The sequence below is a fragment of the Alosa sapidissima genome, chromosome 2 (genome assembly GCF_018492685.1).
Source record: "Alosa sapidissima isolate fAloSap1 chromosome 2, fAloSap1.pri, whole genome shotgun sequence".
Lineage (NCBI taxonomy): Eukaryota > Metazoa > Chordata > Actinopteri > Clupeiformes > Clupeidae > Alosa > Alosa sapidissima.
Genome location: NC_055958.1, coordinates 28,103,925 through 28,111,424, shown reverse-complemented (window position 1 = coordinate 28,111,424; position 7,500 = coordinate 28,103,925).

Here is a 7,500-nt window from a genome sequence, read left to right as displayed (position 1 = left end):
TATTCAAAGTGCCTGGTTTTTCAATTATTTAATTAACTGAGTTATTAGGTTGACATTGTCTGTAGGCTAGGCCTTTTTTAAATTTATACAGGCAACTATTGGAGTGCTATGATACCCAGATATGTTCTTGCATGATGCTTGAAATTTCCATCCACACACAAAGCTGTTTTTATACTGCACTTAAATATCTAGTTCCTTACACATTTTTTGAAAGTGCCTGGTTTGTGGTGGATTGGCTTGTTGTATTGCATTAGCATTATTTATAGTTCCTTTCTTCAGATGTAGCCTTTACTGTACGTAGCCTATTAGTATTTTAAATTGCAGTGTTGTAATGTAACGGAGTACAAATACTTCGTTACTGTACTTAAGTAGAAATTTCACGTATCTGTACTTTACTTCGCTATTTAAATTTATGTCAACTTTCACTTTTACTCCACTACATTTCCTAGATAAAATGTATAATTTTACTCCGTTATATTTCCATTAAGCATCTTCGTTACTCGTTACTAAAACATAAAATTGGAAGAAATGTGTGCGACTGCAATAAGGGAGGTTTGGCGAATCACTGCTCCTAGATTACGCTCGCTGCGCGCTCTATTTCAGCGCTTGTTTGTTGCTAAAGGAGTAGGATGCACAACTGAAACCGCCATGGAAGCACGAGCACCTACTGGAGGACCTCCCGTTATCATAGACGACCACCCCGACGATAGTGGTGAACTCGGTGAACAGGGTAGTGGTGAAGATAACGTCATACACGCGTGGCCGTATTTGCAAGAAATGTTTCTGTATATTGACAGCTTTCTGTGATGCTGAACACTCCGCTACCTGCCTTGGCAGCCTGTGAAAGGCTATTTAGCATTGCAAGACTTGTCTTAAGTCCAAGAAGAGTAAGAGACTGAATCAGGCCTGGGGTGGGTAATCGGGAGAATCCGGAGAATTCCGGATCACTTCACTTTACTTTTGGGCCGGTGGGGGCGGGGCGGATCGGTGCCGTCAGAATTTTCCTGGTGGATTTTAGTGCCCCACTCCGCCCCTGATAGGTACATATAGGTCCCTTTTTATGACATGACACACACGCACACGCAAACACACGCACACACGCACAGATATTAGGCACATACACTTAGCTGTCGTGTATAGGTAGATAGGTCCCTTTCTATCACAGGAGAGAAGAAGCAGATGAAGAGAAAGAGGAGGGCCTATGTTGAGAGACTGAAATGGAAAGAAAAGCACAATGAGAACAAAAGCTGGTCAGAGAGGCAGCGACGGATTCATGTGTATGCGTTAATGGCTGTTCTGTCAGATGTGAGGGAGGCTTTGAAAATTGGCTTGAAGGATAGAGGTGGTGTTTGTCCTTGTTAGCCTCTTTGGTGTGTGTGTGTGTGGGGGGGACTATTGTACAGAGTCATACCACTGCTTGTAATCCAGGCAAAGGAAGGTCTGACCCAAAACAGACAACAGAAAATCCAGTTGGTGGAAATATGTTAAAATGAGGGTTGTTTTTGTGCATTATAGATCACAAGTGTGGGCAAATGACTAAATCGGCTCCAGTCAGAGGCTATATTCATTGTTTTGCAATTGTATTTGGCAATATTTTTAAACTACAAAAATGCACACCTATAAAGTATTTGATACTAAATGCAGAACCATTTGGCTCCAAAACTGTACAAGTTCTCCAAGTTTCATGCCTTTATGAAATAATTTGACCTAATTTTCACATATCCCCTGTACTACGGAAGTTCAGTAAAACTGCCAAAGGTGCGTTTTTTTGCCATTGACCTATGCCCAAAGAATTCCAATTTTGACAATGTTCCACCACTTGGATTTTCATGGACTTTTGGTATGTATGTGATATGGGAAGGTTTCGTGAACTGAAAACAACAAAAATAATTTCTGTTGCTCATAATTAGATTTTCCCATTGTCCTGCGTTCTTTAGAAGGTGTAATAACCATTTCTGAGAGAGGAAGTGAGGGGGACAGACAGAAAGAGCGGGAGGGAGGGAGGGAGGGATGGAGGGATGTGGAGGATAGGAAAAAGGGCAACAAAGGGAAAGAGGTGGCAATTCAGAACTCTTATGCTCTAAGAACGTGTGCATGGCAGGCCTACAAGAGAAAATACCCACCCAAAACACTCCCAAATACCCACCGGAACCCCCCCCCCCCCCCCCCACACACACACACACACACACACAGTGGCACACACAATGCCAAACACACACACACACACACACACACACACACACACGCACACCCCATACACACACACACACACACACACACACACATACACGCACACGCACACACACACACGCACACACACACATGACACCTGCTGACACAGCCCCAGCCTTTGACCTTGTGTGTGTACGGTGTTCCACTGCTGCATGCATATAACACATGGCCACCCTGGCTGCATGCATATAATGCTTGCGAAGCATGTTCACTGCACTCGTGTTGCTACCACCAGACCCATTTACCATTAGCTTTCCCGGGATTGAAAAGGCAAGGTGTCCGAAAACGCTCTCAAACGTGTGTGTCGGTGTGAGTGTGTGTATCACGGCAGGATGTTAAGCCGAGCTCAGTTGCATTCAAATGGATCCAGCAAACGTGGTATGATTACCTAAAGCAAGCTGAGTCTTTCTTAGCTGCTTATCTCTCTGACTGCTACTACAATGCCGCATGGGGAACATTTGTTCTGCATATTAAAGGCTCAGAAGACGGGTAATAATAGCAGTAATAATGGTAACACATAGTAATAGCAGGTTTACTGTGCTATACATTTAGCACTGCTAAATGAGTTGCAGTGTGTAGAAAAAACGGGCTGTTTTCCATAGATTTATAATGTGTAGTTATAATATGGGTGGTTAGATTTACTACACACAAAGACCACTCACCCTGCATACGTAATGCTTGGTACCATGTTTCTCAGTTATTTAGCCCTCATCACAGCATGTGACTGATAACGTTACAGAAACAATAAATCCATACAAGGCATTGTTTCTCTGCCACATTTATGGTCATATGAGATTCTCATGTATATGTGGATGGGACGGGAGCCAAGGATATATTATATATATATATATATTCTTTTTTAAAAAGAAAGAAAAAAGATCATCTCTGTGCAGAGCCTGGCAACATTTCTTGTAATAGTGTGTTCATATCTGCGGATGCAGACTCCAGTGCCGACGTTATACGCCACAGTGTTTACACGCACTAGATCTGTCAGGTGGAAGAATTTAATTCCGTTTCACCATTTGTCTTTTCTGTTTTGTGAAGCACGGTGCAGTGACTGCATTGGAAAGGCTGAGGCTGAGGGAGGCTTTTTAAAGGACTTATAAGCGTTCACTTCTCTAGGTGGCAGTGTTAAGTTATCTTGGGGCATTGTCACCCACATTGTCAGACACAGAACATGCACTGTGACGTTATGCATTTGAGTGTGTGTGTGTGTGTGTTTGGTGTGTGTGTGTGTGTGTGTGTGTGTGTGTGTGTGTGTGTGTGTGTGTGTGTGTGTATGTGTGTGTGTGTGTGTGTGTGTGTGAACAGATGATGTTTGGATGATGTCATCCTTGAGTGATGAATTACAAACATCATGCTGATCATGCTGGGTGTATGTGCCCATAATATGTGTGTGTGTGTCTGTCTGTCTGTCTGTCTCTTTGCATCTAAGTCTGTATGTATATGTTTATTCTAAGACATTAATGTAATGGTAATGTAACATTACTGAAAGCTGCTTTAGACAAAAATGTCTGTTACATTAAATACCATAAATATAAACATTAACATATTTTGGTGTCAATCCCACATAAATATATAATGACAGATTCTGCTGACACCTGCTGTGATTTGTCCTTGACTCATCATGGCTGGTTGAACCTGTGATACCACAGACGACCGACAATTTCAAACATTGCTGTGTAAATATTTAATCTGGCTTTCTATTTTCTGTAATGCGGACAACCCCTGAGCCGATTTCACTGTTGCACTACTGTATAAACATGTACAAATATACCTCATATGTAAATATTTACATTTGAAAGTGTACGCAAAAGTAAGCAAATAGAGGCATGTTTGTTTAAATTTGAATCCCGTCACTCTCACGTCTTGTTAGAGTTTGACACACATGCTGTAGGGCGCTCCAGCATGCAGACTGCAGACTGTATTGACAGCTGGTCATTACTTTCTCCCTGCCTGCTTTCTTATTTCATCCAAAAGATTGAATCTAGAGAATGAGACACATCTGTGTATGTCTCTCTCTCTCTCTCTCTCTCACTCTCTCTCTCTCTCTGTGTCTGTCTGTGTGTGGTGGCATAAACACAATTTGTTTTATCCTTTCATAACATGTTCTTTTTCAGTGGACAGACTTGAGGAAAGAGAGAGATAAAAAAGAGAGAGAGAGCAAGAGAGAGAGAGACAGAGGCAGAGAGGGAGAGAGAGAGAGAATAAATAAATATATGCAGTCCTGCTGACAATTCTGTCATGGCAAAGCACTTTGTCTCACATTCTGTTCTCAATCTCTCTTGATCTTCATCTTTCCCCCTCTCCCTCAATACCTCACCTCACACACACACACACACACACACACACACACACACACACACACACACACACACACACACACACACAAGCTACACCACACAGACACAGACACACACACACACACACCCACACACACACAAGCTGCACCACACAGACACAGACACACACACACACATACACACACACGTATACAAACACACACAAACACAAACACTCACACACACACACACACACAAACACACACACACACACACACACACACACAAGCACACACTCTCACACACACACACACACACACACACACACACACACACACACACACACACTGTACCACACAGACACCCGACACACACACACACGCATGCGCGTGCACACACACACACATACACACACACACACACACACAGACGGCGCACACGCACAGACACTCATACACTCAAGCACACTGCGCCATTTCAGCATGTTTAGCTAAATTTGTCCCAAAGGCCATTGCTGTAATTGCCCTGTGCAGCAAAGTGCAACTCTTTCATTTCCCCCTCTCTCCTCCCTCTCTGTGGCACCTGTGTGGGGCCCAGACCCCCAACACACACACACACACACACCTGTGTTGGGCATGTGAGGTGATTCACACGGCCACATATGTGTCATCTGACAGGGCTGATCTGATCAACACTCCCCCCAGGACCACTCTATGCAGAGCCTGCATGGGGCCCAGACCCCCAACACACACACACACACACACACACAACACACACACACACACACACACACAACACACACACACACACACACACACAGACACACACACACACACACACACACACACACACACACACACAGACACACACACACACACAACAACAACAACAACAACATTCCTCACACAACGGCCCTCACACACACACTCACACACACACACACACACAGACACACACACACACACACACAGAGACATGCACACACAAAACAACAACGTTCCTCACACAACGGCCCTCTCACACACACGCACACACAGAGACACACAGACACAACAGTGCTCACAACACTCTCCACCCATTCTCATGACAGTCCACGCAACACTCCTCTCACACATAACACGACCGGCACAACACAGCTGTCTTTATAACACACCAGTGGACTCATCGCCTAAACAGAGAGGGTTCAGTTCCGACATGTCAGAACACCCTCTCTCCGTCAGACAATCACAAAGAGCTCACACTGATTCACTTCCTGTGGTAATACACAGTGGTATAGTGTCTCTTTTATTGGTGTCTGTGTGAGAGAGAGGGGGGTATCTGTGTGTGTGTGTGTGTGTGTGTGTGTGTGTGTGTGTGTGTGTGTGTGTGACAGAGAGAGAGAGAGAGAGAGATAGAGAGAGAATATCTGTGTGTGTGTGAGGGAGGGAGAGAGTGAGAGAGAGAGACCACACACACACACACACACACACGCACACACAACGTGCCACTTTTGTACAGCAGCAGTGAGTCAGAGCATCTGTAGCTTTGAGATGGCACAGGCCGGGTTGGTCACCTTCTGCTGGGCGGGTGGCGACGTTTGTGCTGATGCTGTGTGGATGGCATTTGCTTCCGATGCCCTTCCTCTGACACGCTTGGGCTGCACTGACGTGATTCACCCAGCCAGCTGAATATCGGTCATCAGAGAGCCTGACGAGTGGGACCCCAGGAACCTGCCTGACAGTGGTCAAATATGTACATCGCTTGCCAAACAGATGCCCATCACATGCCCAACACATGCCCATCACATCTCTAACACATTATCATCATATGCCCAACACATGCAAAACATGTACTCATTTCATGCGCATCACATGCCAAAACACATGTCCATAACATGTCAATGATCACACATGCCCAACACATGGTGGACACAGGCCCATATCATGGCCATCACATGCTAAGCATATGCTCAACACATGCCACACACATGGCGAATACATGCCCAATCTCATGCCCATCACATGCCCATTTTTTTTAGTAAGACATTCTGTAACACACTTCCTAGTAAGTGGAATGAATAATGAGACGTAATAGATAATAATGACACCTTTATCCCACATGCACATGTGGAAGAGGCGTGGATACATACAAGTAGACTGAGAGACCATTGCATGTCTCGGAAAAGGATTGGCTGGCATCCATGTTGTGTGTGTGTGTGTGTGTGTGTGTGTGTGTGTGTGTGACTCACAACGTGCCTCTTGAGCAGAAATGATGTGTCAGTGTGTGGTTTGGCTGGCGTTGATTGACTTCCTCTGTTTGACTGGTGATGCTTGCTACTGCTATCAGTGATGATGTGTGAGGATAGAATTTGGCCTTTCGTTCACACAAAGATAGCTTCTGAAAACCTCTCTCACTCAATCTCGCTGGTTCACACACATACTGACACACACAGACACACACACACACACACACACACACACTTTATCACAGAATGCCTCTCCTTACACCCTCCGACACACACACACACACACACGCCCCCAACCCCCCCCCTCCCCCCCCCCCTCCCCCAATCTCCAATTCCCTCCTTACACCCTCCGACAGCCCAGACCACAAACAGCACATCCATACAGCCGTGCCATCCTGCCAGCGCCCTGTCATCACACAGACAGAGAGCAGGCCAGATGGATATTGGAAGGGACCGAGATTAAGCTGGGTGACCACCTATAGGGACACGGCAGGGAGGCTACCTCACAAAACAGCAATACGGCATAGCACAGCACGGCACGGTACAGTCCGGTGCGGTCCGGTGTGGCGATATGGTGAGGTGTGGTATGATACGTTGCGCCATGCTCAGGGTTGGAGGCAGCAGTACCCCCCGCCCAGGGTTGGATGCTCCAGGCAGATGCATTAATAATGGGGTTCCCACCTAGTGGGATCCCATGCTACGCTGGTGAGTGTGTTTGTGTGTGTGCGTGTGTGTGTGTGTGCGTGTGTGTGCGTGTGTGTG